The sequence below is a fragment of the Camelus ferus genome, chromosome 6 (genome assembly GCF_009834535.1).
Source record: "Camelus ferus isolate YT-003-E chromosome 6, BCGSAC_Cfer_1.0, whole genome shotgun sequence".
NCBI lineage: Eukaryota > Metazoa > Chordata > Mammalia > Artiodactyla > Camelidae > Camelus > Camelus ferus.
Window position 1 is genome coordinate 17,573,751 of NC_045701.1, and position 14,162 is coordinate 17,587,912.

The following is a 14,162-nucleotide window of genomic DNA, read 5'->3' on the forward strand; positions in this document are numbered from 1 at the left end:
ATATTCACATTTCTGAGAAATATACTAAAGGAAGGAACTAGCACAGGATGATGACAGATGATGCTTGCATTCAGGACAGCCATTCCCCTCAAGTCTCAGGTTCACAACTTAGGTGTTTATAACCCAAGGGGAAAAGAAGACAGGCAGCTCAGCCCATGTCCAGCCTGAAGCAAGACTGCTTTGCAGATGCCCCAAGGCCCTCTACAAAAGCCTGGAACTGGAGCTCAGGAGTGCTCACTAGCCACCTCTCCCCACCGGGACTTAAACTCAAACTGTACAAGCGGAGAAGGAAGGTAGACGGAGCAGAATAAAGAAGGTTATTGTGTATCACTCTTCCCTTGTTTTCACCTTTCCCTTTGCTAAGTCGGCTCATGTTTTATTTCAACTCAGTTTCTTCACTAAAAAATATAAATAAATAAAGATCTGATCTATACAACATGTCCATCTCAGGCTTCACCAGCCAATAAGCACAGATTGAATTTTAGTGCCCAAACCTTAGTGGCTCCAAGCCCTGTACGTATTTAACTGCAGGCCCCACCCCACGCCATCACCAGGGTAATTGTCTTGTTATGACTCATCACCGCCGCTGTCTAAACTCACACTCTGTATTTCATGGACACTCTGCAACCCTGCCTCCATGTTTCCAGGGAGAGACCATTCTGATTGTAGAACACAGCTGCCGTCTCTTTTGCTGTTGCCTGAATCCTGCAGGAATTGAGAATCAACTGTTCTCCATGTCAAGGAAAGTGGAACGCGACCTCCCTACTGGGAGCCAGAGATCCTTATCACCACTCCTGCCCAGTCAGAAGCCGAGGGTGGGGCTGGGAAAGTCAAGGGAGGAAGACAAGGTTTCCTGCAGAAATTCAGCTGGAGCCTCAAAACTCCCCAGCCGTGAGTGATCCAACTCTTTCCTCCGCCCCGGGTGGTGGGTCTGAGCCTAGATCAGTAGCCCACAGGCTAGCAGGTCCTCAGAGACACAGCTCTGAAGGTGGAGATCCGCTTGCCTCCCTGCCGTGGTGAGTATCGCCTTCACCTGACTGAGGTGAAACGAGCTCAGGGCAACACTTTTGAAGTCAAGGGTAGAGAATGACTTCATTTCCAGTTTGAAGGGGAGTTAGGTTCCCCGAGCAAGATTACACAAGCCGCCCTCAAGTATTTAGGGATATATTCTTTCAATATACAAACACACACACACACACACTGCTGGTGTAACTGGTTGTGGCAAAATAGAGATGGAGGCAAATTATTTGACATGCTTCCCGAGGAGATATGGGGCCCCTGTGTCCTTGCCGCCCCCCTCCCCCCGAATCTGGCAGGCCTTTGTTTGACTAAGAGAGTAAGGACGGTGGTAGTGAAGCTATGCTGAGTTTGGCTCTGGCTTTTTTTTTTTTTTTTAATAGTTTTTCTTTTGGGGGGGGGGGCGTAATTAGGTTTATTGGTTTATTTATGTATTTATTCTTAATTCTGTTTTTAATGGCACTACTGGGGATTGAACCCAGGACTTCGTGCATGCTAAGCACATGCTCCACCCCTGAAATACACGCTCCCCCTTGGCCCTGGCTTTTAAGGAAACTGGCAGCCTTGGCCTTGGGCACTTGGAGCCCAGCACCACCCCTTAAGAAATCTGACGCCCTTGCTTGAGAAACTATGTGCGGAGGCCCTGAGACTCCACAGAGGAGGAAAGGGCCCAGTGGAGTCCAGCCTTCCAGCCATGCCTGCCAAGGCCACAGGCATGCGGCTGAATGCCATGGAGTGACCCCAGTCACCTCGACATATTGCAGAGGACTCAACCGAGGCCCGCCCCGTATAAAATGACTCATATAAAATGGTCATTGTTTTTAAGCTGGGGAATCTTCTGTTATGCAGCAATGGGTTCCTGGTTCCCCGGATGATGACAAATTCTGTAGGAGCCTCCAAGCTCTGTTCAGAACTCCCATTCCCTTGAGACCTCGGCCTGTTCCTTGTCCATCCCTTCTCACTCGACTGCTTTCCACGGGCTGCAGGCCCTCGGGGCCCTCAGATACATAGTCATCATGGGACCAACCAGGGTCATTAGATGAGTTTCAACTTTTCTCCTACTGGTTGCAATTACTACACACAAAGAGAGGCCCTCCGTGTGTTGGATGCCCACCCTCCGCCCAGCCAGGATACCTGCTACACCTACTATACTGGTTGCCGGGATTGCTGTTTTAAAGCTTTTTTTTTTTTTTTTTTTTTTTTTTAAGGAGATGAACATGAATCTGGAGGAAAAAGTAAATATTTTCAAAATTTTTCTTCTCAGTATTTGAGTGGAAGGAAAGATTCAGGGATGCAAAGTGCTTGAATCCTTCCTTATTTTTGCTTTGTAATCATTATGTTTTCTCTTCCCCAAACCTCAAGTCCAAAGGCCTGTGCTGCATTTCAGGGTACAAATCCAAACGTTTCCAGTTATGATTCTCCATTAGAGCTATTTTCTCCTCATTTTCTCTTTCTTGGCCCCTGCTAAAATTAGCGTTCCTAGCTGGAATCCGACGTTCACTCAGTGTGTTGCTCTGGCTCTGACTCAGACGCCAGGAACACCTTTTCAATCTGGTTCCCAGGGCGTCGGCATTGATGTGCTGTGCTGGTTCACGGGTATGATGTTCAGTGATGCGTAGTTCTTTCTATTCTAAGGGGCTGCTTTGGACTGTTCAGCAAGAAAGACTGAGCAGCAAGGAACAGCCTAATCTTTCCCTGCTGACAAAGAGAATGTGGATGCCATGCTTCTGGATTCACAGCACTGATGCTCGCCTCCTGCGGTCAGCGGGGTTCGGGTGCGGCTCCCCGCAGGCGAGAGCTCACGGGTCCCCAAATGGCCTTTTCATTAGATTTGGGCACGAAGAGACCTTTTCTTAGCCGACTCGAAGCAAGGAGAGGTCAGGAATTTGATGGGTCAAAGTTACCATGTCCCATTTATCAGGGGATCTTTATTTTCTGATCCTCTCACATCAAGCTGTAGGGTGTTTGTGAAAAGCACAGAAAGAAATCAAGTCGGAGAAAGAACTGAATGGGTTAGTTAGGGCTTCTTGTTTCAAGTTATGGAAAAGCTAGGGTGGCCATATGATTTATTATCCAAACGAGGACACTCTGAGAATGAAAGGAGGCAATAATAATTATAATATATACATTATATAAGTATAATATGTAAAATAATATCTAATAATAGCTAATAATTATTCCAGAAAAACAGGTATAAACTTGGATTGTCCTGGGCAAACGGGCCTCATCTCCACCCGTAAAATACCCCAGCTTAAGTTGTCTTGGGCAATACAAGGGGTTCTCTAGCCCACATAACAAGAACTCCAGAGGCTGGGTGGGCTTTGAAGTAGCTCAGCCAGTTTCTTCCCAGGTCTCCCATCTGCCTCCCATCCCATCTGGATGGTAGCTTCATGCTAAGACTGGCTCTTGCCTTGGCCATGGGACTGGCGCCAGGACAAGTGGGAGCTCTGTGCTGCTGTTCTCACATTCGGCAACAGGGGGAGCACTTCTGTCCAGCCTTCCAAACAAGAATTTCCAGGTTCAGACACTTAAACATCAGGCGCCCACCACTGTACAAAAGACATGGCAGAGGAAAGGGAACGCCTTAATGGGTTTCAACCAACAAGAGCCCACCACTGGAGCTGTGATGGGGCAGTTTGGAGATGAGTGGCATTTTCATTAAATCTGGGTGATATTAAGATAGGAGAGGGGGATGAATACTGGAGGATAGCAGTAAACGTCAGCTCTGTTGGAGACAAGCCTGAAATTTAATCAGGTGACTCCTTTTATGCTGTGGTAGTTACGAGGGAGACTTCCTAGGTGTAAATCCTGGTTCTACAACTTACTAGCCACGTGACCTCGGACAAGTTGTTTAACTCAAATCTCCTTTTCCCAGTTAGGACAATAAGATATTGATAATATCTGACTTCTATAGTTGTTATGGGATTAAAGGAAATAATATAAGCAAAGTGCTTATGACATGGTCTGGTGCATAGTAAGTACTTAATAAATATTAGCTTCTATTGTAATTGGTCATTGAAGTGACTTCAGAAGGGTGTTCACGGGAATTTGTAAAGAAATGATAAGGTATCAATAATAGAGAAATCTATGTACTTGGCTGGGGATGAAATGAAGGCAGATATAAGAGGCCGAGGAATCAGCAGAGTCAGAGCTGCAAGGGGAGAGGGGAGGCATGGCCCCAAGTAAGCAGATGAACAAAGTCAAGTTCCAGAAAATGCAAAATGGCTCCCATCCAAGAGGAGTCTGTCATCCTTAAGCATCACGACAAACTCCCTTAAAAGCCTTTTCCAATGCGTCATGGTCAAGCAATTCTCCCTCATATTCAGGATAAATCCCTCTGGTTGTCACATCAGTGCATTGTAAGTCTTCACACAGGATGAAGCATGAGTAAAGGTTGAACAGACACGGAGAGCTAAGATGGAGCTTTAGAGACGTAGTAGAGACAAGTGACAGGCTGAGCAACATCCATTTTTTAGTGACAGGGAGGAAAGGGTAGTGTCAGATGCCAGCTGTGATAGTGAGCATGAACGACGAGGGAGACCATGGTATCTGTGACAATGAGGGAGCGGGGAGAGGTTGGTCTGCTAGATAAGGAGCTGGATTTATAAACATAAGGTCGTGGTATGCTGGGGCTTTGACAGTAAAATCAGAATGGTGCTGGAACAGTAACAGAGACATGTTCTTTTCCTCTCCGTCCCTTCCGAGATAAAAAGGTGGTTAAGAAGAGAGGAGGGGGGAAATGTTGCCAATCGTGAGAACTTTGTGCAATCTGGACACATTCTGTCAACATTTACAAATTAGAAAATCATCAAAAATGGATATTATCAAGAAGTCCTGCTTTTTGGTGTGCTGGGAGGGGGAGGGTTAGTGGTTTTTCTTTACTTTTCAGCAGCTTTGCTAACAAAAGTGGTCCTTTTTTGCAGCAGCTATCAATCAAGTGAGACTTCTGCCTGATAAATGCAGTCTGAACTGTTCACCACAACCACACATGTGCAGTCACTGCAGATTTTGTTTCCCTGTGGATTTTCTAGGATATGAGTCTCTTATATTTAAAAAGAAGTTATATTTTCTTATGAGAGATGGTTTCAGTGAAAGACAAACTGAGTTACCCACATTTTGGTGGTTAATATAACTGCATTAAATGGAACTTCTCAAAAAAATTAAATGCATTTTCATTATAAAAAGATATCCAGGGCTTTGTAAGTACTTAACTGAACTTGCTATGCACATAGCACGTGGTCCTCATTTTGCATCAAAAATAATAAAGGATAAGGATCTACCTCTGAAGTTTGTGCTTTGGTTTGGAAGTAGAACTATCTAGTTGTATAACTGGTAGAAAATTGAAATCCAAAAGAGGATTATGTCTCCTGAAAAGAAGAGAATATGAAAAGAATTTGTTTTTTTTTTTTCTTCTGTTTTTGCTCTGCCAGCATACTTTGTTTGTGTCACAAACTGGATTTTTCTTACATACCCGTCTTATCTCTATTATCAAATTGATGGCAAACAATGTGCTTTTTTACACACAGTAGTTGCTCAAAAAATGATTGCAAATGAATGAATGAATGAATGAATGAATCTATTATAGTTGAGAAAATCAGAGTCGAGTCCTGAATTTTTGAATGAGAAACATTGAAATATTACATGTATCTATGCAACCTTATGGACACAGTAAGGTTGCATGTTGCATTTTAAAATAGACCTGGTCTTAATTTATTAATATGTTGAAGAATGTAATACTTAATCACTTGACCTACTACTGTCCACTAGTCTCAATTATTTAACAACTTAAACTGACACTTAATAAGTATGTAAATCGGAAGCACCTAACGTAATGCAGGTATCTTCCTAAGTGCCAATTATATGCCTCAACATTCCTTTCAATTTGAATGTGTTAGTCAGAATCTAATTACACTGCTTTATAGCTGATGGAATTACAGAAAGAGACGATTTCTCTCCTACATACTTATTAGACCTCAGTAAGTGTTCCTTTGCAATCTGTTGCTATTCAATTACCAAGTAATAACTGTCTTAATGAATCTAATTGAAATGCTTATTTCAGACGCAGATCACACACCAAAAAGGAGGCTTCACTTGGAGTGCTTCCCGCAATGGGGCCAGACTTGTTTATCCAGCAAGAAGTGACTTCACTGGGAAGAGGCTCACAGGGTGAGAGCTTTTGCCGAGTTTCAAGGGCATTCACTTCTCCATGGTTCATGTATCATAAAACGTAAGCCCCTTCACAAAACCCTGCTGCTCAAGCCCGTGCCTACACCAACGCACCACACAGCATGCTTCTCTTACAATGAGAAATGCTGGTTTAGCTTTCTCCATGAAGACGGAATAATAATAAAGATGTAAGTATCAATAGCTAATGTGTACAAGGTACTTCCAAGTGCCAACGCTGCCTTTACGTATAGAAACTCATTAATCTCCACAGACCCCCTAAGAGGGGTACGTACTGTTATTGTGCCCGTTTAACAAATGGGGAACCAGGAGAGTTTATTTTTTGGAGAAGGGCGTATTCACACAGCAAATAGGCTAATAAATGGAAGAGATGGTAGAGCAAGTCCAGGCTAACTGGCTCCGACCGTGTAAACCCACAAAAGCAAGGTTTGAATGTTAGAGCTTAGTTGATGCAACCTCTTGTTACTCCGGATATTGAGGACTGAGGCTCACACAGCAAAGACGGGTCTGGATCCTGAGCTCCAGCCCTGTGTACTCTGACCTAAACGATGCTGCATTGTTTAAAAACAACAAAGTAGCTGCAAAACAGAAACAACAACAAAACCCCTTGACTTTGATGTTCTACCTCATACTCCCTCCTGTCTCCCTCCATCTTTTTCTAATGTTTTGTTTGGATCAGCAATTGGGTTTCAAACTCATTTATCTCACGCTGATGATAGAATTTGTTTGAAAGAATTATAAGAGGGCAGCCCAAAACAATACCACTGTGCTTATTTTTCTTAAGCGAGAAATTTAAATTTTATTGGCACAAACAGGAATGTGAAATGGATTCAGGGAATCATAGATCACTGACAATTCACCCTTTTTTACACAGATTCCCCGTAAGGCTGCCCCATTGAAAACCACCCTTGGAGACCTGGGTTGGCCACAGAGCTGTTGACATGGATGTGCCAAGCCCAGAGACTCACTGTAAGTCAAGTTAACCCCAGCAGGATGTGATCCTTCTCAGACTGTATCTCATAGTCACACTGATGGGCAGATAGCACAGCACAGTCCAGCTTCGGGACATGCGTACCCTGCCTGGAGTTTCTTCTCCAGAAATGATGGTGTGGTCAGGAGATACCACAGTGATTGCAAGGATTTCTACTGGAACAATGTCTCTGTGGAATTTACAAGGATTTTTAGATACACACACACAAAACCGTCTGACAAGAATAACAGCCACACTTGATATAAATTATCCAGGCTTGTGGAAGCTCATTTTACGCACACATGCGGTTTTTCTTCTTCGCCCCGGTCCTTCCCGGCGGTGGCTGGTGTCATGGCTCCAGTTATGAGCAGCCAGAAATGGGGTTGCTCTGTCTTGTTCCTGTCCCATGTTGGCATCTGTGCAGAATTCTTCTCATTTTAATCTGTGATGTTTTTCTCCACGCTGGTCCACCCTGGCTCCAGGGGTTTGCTTTAAGACTCCTTTTGCATTCACGCAGGATGACTTTTTAAGGAGCAAGGACCCTCATATCTACCCAGTGAACACAGATTACAGAGGCTTCTAACAGCTGTAACTTCTTTTCTTTGGAAAGAAAACAACTAAGCTATTTACCCTCTTGAGATGAGCCCTGAGATCCTCCCGCCAGCCAACGGAATCACTTTCAAGTTCCATCGACGTGTCACACGCTGTACTCGGTTCCCTGACTCCAGGCCTTGCAGCCTAGACAAGTACACCTTATGGTTTTTGGAACACTCCCAGGAATGTCCTTACAGTGACGTCCAAGGGAAATTCGCAGTGGAGAACAGCGAACACACAACGGAGAAATGAGAGTTTAACTTAATTCTGTTCTTCCTGAACTGAAAAAGCCTTGAATGAGGCTTCACGTAGATACCCAGCAGGCAGAGACCAATTCTGTGCCGAGAGAGTGATTTACGAAACAAAATGAAAGAATTGCCAAGAACTTAAGTCCAAAGTTGATTTTTTTTTAAGGCAAATGACTACTTATATGTATAGCAGGATCATATGAATTTGAAATCTTTTCATTTGAAATTTTAAAATATTTTAAGTGTGAAATCGTGTGGGTGTCTACTATCGTTACAAGCAGTAGATTTAGTAGAGCATGTAAAACATTTTTTGTCACCAGGGAATAGAAGGTATAGTATTTACAGAACATACACTACAATCTGTACTCTTACTTGATTTTTTTCAAGATAGTAGGCTGTTTGGATTTGAATCTCGACACTGGTTGTTTACTTATTAACTATGACTATTTTTACTTTGCTGTTGCTTTAAGGTACACGGTGTCAGCAATCATTGAAGCGTCGGCATTACTTTGCGGGTTGCCAGAGGACCCCTGCCTTGAATGCAGTCTCGGGAGCGACTCTCCAGGTTTGCACACGCTCCTCCTTTATTCCCGTCACCAAGCAGCTCTCAGTGCAGCTCCGGCCCTGGAGGGTCTCCCTGTCTCTTCCCATGCTCTCTCTCTGTCTCACCCCCTCTCTCTCAGCGTCTCTCTTTCTGTGTCACTCTCTGTCCTTCTGTCTCTCTGTCTCCTTTTGCTTCTTCATGGCTCTTTCATTTTCTTCCTAAAACATCAAAACCAATTTTGAGACTTCTGACTTTGGATCTAAAGAGTTGATGTGAGTAGAGTTTCATGATCTAAACTCTGGATTTGAAAATCTTGATGTAGAAGGAAAAGAAATCATCCCAGGCTGTTAGGAAAGACATGTAGTATAAAGGGGGCCTGGACCGAAGAAGGAGGATTTCTCTCATTCATTCAGCACATATTTACTGAGTATCAAGTCTGTTCTGAGAGTGAAGCCGTGAATGAAACCAAGTCCTGCCTCTGCGGAGCACACACTCGGCTGGATGAGACAAGTCGATAAAACACCAATTAAACTGGGAAATACCTGGTCCTGATGAGTGTTAGGAAGGGGATGAAGAGAGCCACTAGGGCTTGGGAGGAAGGGGTTATTTTGAGTAGGGAAGCCCTCCTGTGAGATGGTAACACGTGAACTGAGACCCCACAAGCTGAGCAACTGTAGATAAATTACTTAACCTTACTGAGTCTCTCCGGGTGAAATTAGGTCTGAAGTGCTCAGTTTATTGCAAGGACAGAGGAGGGGAAATATATATATATAAAGTGATCCAACCAATAGTAACGGTTACTGTCATGGACAAAATACTGTATCAATTAGGGTCTGAGCAAGAGAAATAAAACATAATCAAATTAGGATTATTTGAGTAGAGTTTAAGAGAAAAAGAATTTACAAAATTCTTTTGTAGGGAAATGAGAATGGAAAATGCAGTACCTGAGGTCTAGTGAGAGCAGACAGCAATTCTCATCTCTAGACCTTGAAAGAGAGAACAGAGTGTGGTTACTGGCCAGAGAGAGAGTCCAGTGGAGCAGGCAGCCAGGCCTGAGCTAAAAACCTTCGGTTTCCTGGCTTGGAGTCGTTTGAGGGTCCCCTCTGTGCAGGGCTGGGCTAGGCACCGCCAGGGATTACCAAGATGTGCTAGGTATGGAGTCTCCTACCCACAGGCTCACAGTCAAGGATGGGAAATGCCCTGCACGTGTGCTGGTTGGTTGCAGTGAAGAAAAGGCTAAGGCCCAGAAAGGGAGGTCAGAGAAAGACTAGGAGTCCTGGGGTCAGACCACTTCCAGCCAGCAGATCAGGGGAAGTACCAGAGAGGAGGTGGCCGTGTTTGCCCTGGACCTTAAAGGAGGCCCAGGGTTCACATATGCAGGGGTGTATGTGGTGGAAAACCCTGCATGTGCAGAAACTAGGAAATTAGTTCAGCTGGAGCCTCTGGCACGTGAAAGGGATTTCGATTTTGTCATTTCTATAAATCCATCCTCTCACTGATCTCCTTTCTTCCTTCAATCTACCCCTCCCCTGCCCTCTTTTGCTGACTTTCTCAATTTGTTTTCCTTGTTCTCTTCCATGAGAGGAGGATTTGGGTAGAAGGGCAGATGGGAGGGAAGTGGGGCCCTGTGAGGTGTCAGAAAAGCGCTCAGTCCATCATTTCCCCAGCTGTAACTCGGCCTATTCCAGAGATCACTGACAGGGCGGGAAACGATGGGGAAAGGAAACAAAATGACTCCAGGGTGAAGGTTAGTTACCTTACCCCTTTAACCCGATCCTGCTTCTCTCCCTGTTTTCTGAGAACCAAAAGCAGAAAACATGGAACACAGGAGGGAGACAGATTTTACAGGATGTTCATGGGGCCTTTGTCCTTCAGTTGCCACTACAGTTTTCCTGAAACTGACTCACTTCACTTCCACCCCCGTGCACACCCTGCCTTGCACTGGAGTCAGGTACAGCTCCCTGGCTCCGGGGCAGCAGAACTCTCCAATGAGATGTGCAGTTCCCCGGGCCAGAGGTGCTTCACCTGCACAGGAAGGAAAGATGGATACACTGTCCTGGGCCTTTTTGTGTGCTTGTTTTTGGTTTCTTCCTTCGCCGTGGAAGCCCAGTTAAAGTGGAAAATTTAAGCTCAGTGCTTTCCCACTGGTCTCTCTAGGTGTTTCCATGCTTCTCAGCAGTGGACACTCTCTAAATGTCCAATGAATGAATGAATGTTTGCAAAACATTCTGGGTTGGAGAATTATCATAGCATCACACTGTGTGCACTCTAATTGTCATTTCAATCTTTGTTCTTGCCTCCAGTAAGCCTTGACTCCATTGGCAGGGTGGGGGTGGGAGTGGGGACAATACTTTGTTTATCTGTGAATCTCCAGTAACTAGAAGACCATCTATGGTCCGTAATAGGCCCTCAGTGAATACTTGTTTGAATGAATGAATAACTAAATTACTGAATGAACAATACTGGCTTCTTCGGGGGACTTAGGGAAATGACGGGAGATGAGAACCCATCACTGAGGCCATACTGGGAAGGGCCTTGTGCACAAAACTAAGAAGGCTGGGTTTTTTAATTTATTCTTTTTGCTGTAAGAAATGACTGAAGCCTTTTAAACAATCAGGGAATAATTTAGTTGACCAAAAGCTGTTTTAGAAAGATCATTCTGATGGTCATATAGAAGATCAGTTGGTGGGTGCAAAGTCTGATGTTCATATGTTCATCTAAGCTTCTGTTGCTTTCAAACAGTGATCATGAAAACTTTAATGAACAAAGGGCTTTTTAGTCCAAATATAGATGTGGCTGCCTTAAATCTATTGTCTATTAATGGAAATAAATACACGTTAGCCACCAAAAGGACACAGCCTAAGAGTGTTGGATAGTTTCAGCAGACAACATGTCCTCGTGAAATTAGTGTAAACTGAATGTGTTTGACTATTTATCATTTCAGTAAAATACAAGGTCACAAGGAGCTTCTAGATCCTCATGGCAGCCAAGACGATCCTCAAACTAAGAATGAGAAGTGCTCCGCTTCTTACTTTGGGAAAGAGAGTTCTTTGATGCCTGTGGCCCTTTAAAGTGCTGGACATCTAGTTGCATGATTTTGTAGCCACTCTAAGATTCAAAAGGTTGGACTTGTAGCAGCGCATTGTTTCCTTTGTCTTTGCCATCTGAGTCGTGGGCACCTGGTGGTCACAACTCAACATACAGTCTTGGTTAATCGCCTGGGATTTTTCCATCAGAGCGAACTGAAATGTGCTGGCCTGTAGCTGAGGGTAAGTCAGGGCCATCTACGTGTGCTTCTCGCACCTCTGAAGCATCCAAACACCTCGTTGTCAACATAGCCTCATAAATATTGATTACTTGTGATGACATATTATAAATGGCTGTAAATTTTTTACAGCTCCTTCCATCAAACAGTGGAGTCTTTTTGGCCTACCCCCTGTATCTGGGCTAGCCTTCTGACTTGCTCTGACCAGAAGGAAGTGGCAGATGTGATTCTGTGTGATTTCCAAGCCGCCACTTAAAGAGGTCTCGGAGCTGCCACTCTCACTCTCCTGGGACTCCACAGCTTGAAGCAAGCCTGGGACAGCCTCTTTGAGAGAGAGACAGACAGAGAGAAAGAGAGAGAGAGCCTATAACATCAGAGGTCCAGCCATCCCAAGATATGTGAGGCCGACAAAGACCAGCCAGCCCCACAGCCAGCTCTACCAACCAACGCACTGCAAGTGCATGAGAAAGCCCAGCCGATGCCACGTGGAGCAGAGGTGCACTGGCCCTTCTGAGCCCTGCCCAGAGCGCCGGCCCATAGGGCTGTGGGAAATAGTTCTTCTTGTCAGCCATTCAATTTGGGGGTGTCATGGTAGACAGAATTCTAAATATGGCCCCCCAAGACTCTCATTCCCATATTGTTCAATCAAATATTAATACAGTTACTGCTGTGAAGGGATTTTTCAAATATAATTAAAGCTTCCAAGTCAGTTGTCCTTGTAATAAGAGCCTCAAGTGATCATTTAAAATGGTGAAGTGCGCAAATTAAAATCAGTGAGTTCTCTCTGGATTTTCTTAAAGTTTTTCTTAAAGATAGAGGGAGTCACGTGGCCAGGAGTACCAGCAGCCTCTAGAAATGCAGAGTGACTCCAGGTGACAGCCAGCACGGGAGCCGGGACCTCAGCTGTTCCACCGAAACTGAGTTCCACCATCAGCCTGAACGAGCTGGAAGCAGATTCCTTCCCGGAGCCTCCAGGGAAGGGCCCAGTTCAGCCGAGACCTTGCTCACAGCCATGTGAGACCCTGAGCAGGGAATCCAGTCCAGCCTACAGAAGGGTATGCTCACAAGCCTCTAGTGTGTGCTAATTTGTTATGCAGCAATAGAAAATTAATACAAGTAGTTTATTTCAGATGACAGATACACTGACTAACATTGTTATGACACACAAGAAAGGCATAACACAGAGCAGGGATTTCTGATTCTGGCTGAACATCAGACTCTTGTGGAGCACGCTTGGAATATACCAGTGCCTGGGCCCAACCCAGAGATGCTGATTTAATTGATTTAATTGTTCTGGGATGTGGCCCAGGCATTGGTAGATTTGAAAAGCTCCCCAGGTGATTCTAATATGAGGCCAGAATTGGAAACCACTAATATAAAGCAAGTTGTATGTGGGCGGATAGATAGATGGGAGAGATTTCCAGCCCAACATCCCTCTGCTGGGAGATAAGCCCCTTGAGCACGGTGGTGGTTCTCTCAGCTAGCTAGGGTGCGTTCAACTGGAAGAAACAATCTCCCATCAGCAACGGGACAAGGAGAACATTAACAACTCCCTTAATAGGACGCCCAGATACGAGGGACTTCAGAGCTGGCGAGTGCAGCAGCTCTACAGCTCCATCTTTGCTCGGCCGTCTTCAGCGTGTGGGCTTTCCGCCCGGTTTACTTCACGGTACCAAGATGGTAAGTACAGATCCTTGCCCCGTATGTCACTCCCCACCATCCAAAGGAAGGGAGCTTCTCCTCATGTATTCCCTTCTGTTAGGGAAGGAAGCCTTCCCCCAAAGCCTCCCCAGACTTCTGCTGAGGCTCCACTGGCCAAAACTGGATTACATTTCCATGTCCTCAATGTCAGAGAGACTGAAAACGAACTCAGCACTTTCCGCCTCTATTACAGTGGGAGGCGGGCTCTCCTGGCAAGCTTCACGCAGCGGAAGGAGGCGGGGAGGTTACCAACCACGCTGATTCTTTCATGCATCTCCTTGTGCTCATATAAAGAAACGTCTTTCTGTGTCTCTATACACATGCGCACACGAGCAGGATTGGGTCGTCGATGGTCTTTACTGTGGTCATGCTTCTTCTCACATTCGATTATTGTAATTATTATAGTTTTATTGCACATCAGCCCAATATCAAGTATTTATACCTGGTGTTTATCCTTTAGTAATTTTCTCAGTGCTTATATAAATCGTCAAAAAAAGTGCATATACTTCTGAGATGGGGGGTTCATTATTTATTTACCAAAAAAAGATCATATAGTATATTATAGAAATTCTTTCAAGTCAAGTACATACAGACACAGGTATTTTGCTCACTAATCTCTAAATAGTATCCATTACTGCC

General features: G+C 44.7%; 1 long non-coding RNA gene across 2 annotated transcripts; it reads left to right on the plus strand.

Moving 5' to 3' along the window:
- The first annotated feature begins 830 nt into the window (after positions 1-830).
- LOC116664475 lies at positions 831-12,544 on the plus strand. Of its 2 annotated transcripts, none has more exons than XR_004320995.1 (5): positions 831-1,016; positions 6,077-6,183; positions 7,076-7,170; positions 8,484-8,578; positions 11,502-12,544. It is a non-coding gene; the product is annotated as an uncharacterized LOC116664475 (long non-coding RNA). The 2 variants fall into 2 exon arrangements; XR_004320996.1 differs by having other exon boundaries at positions 11,955-12,544.
- The last annotated feature ends 1,618 nt before the right edge of the window (positions 12,545-14,162 follow it).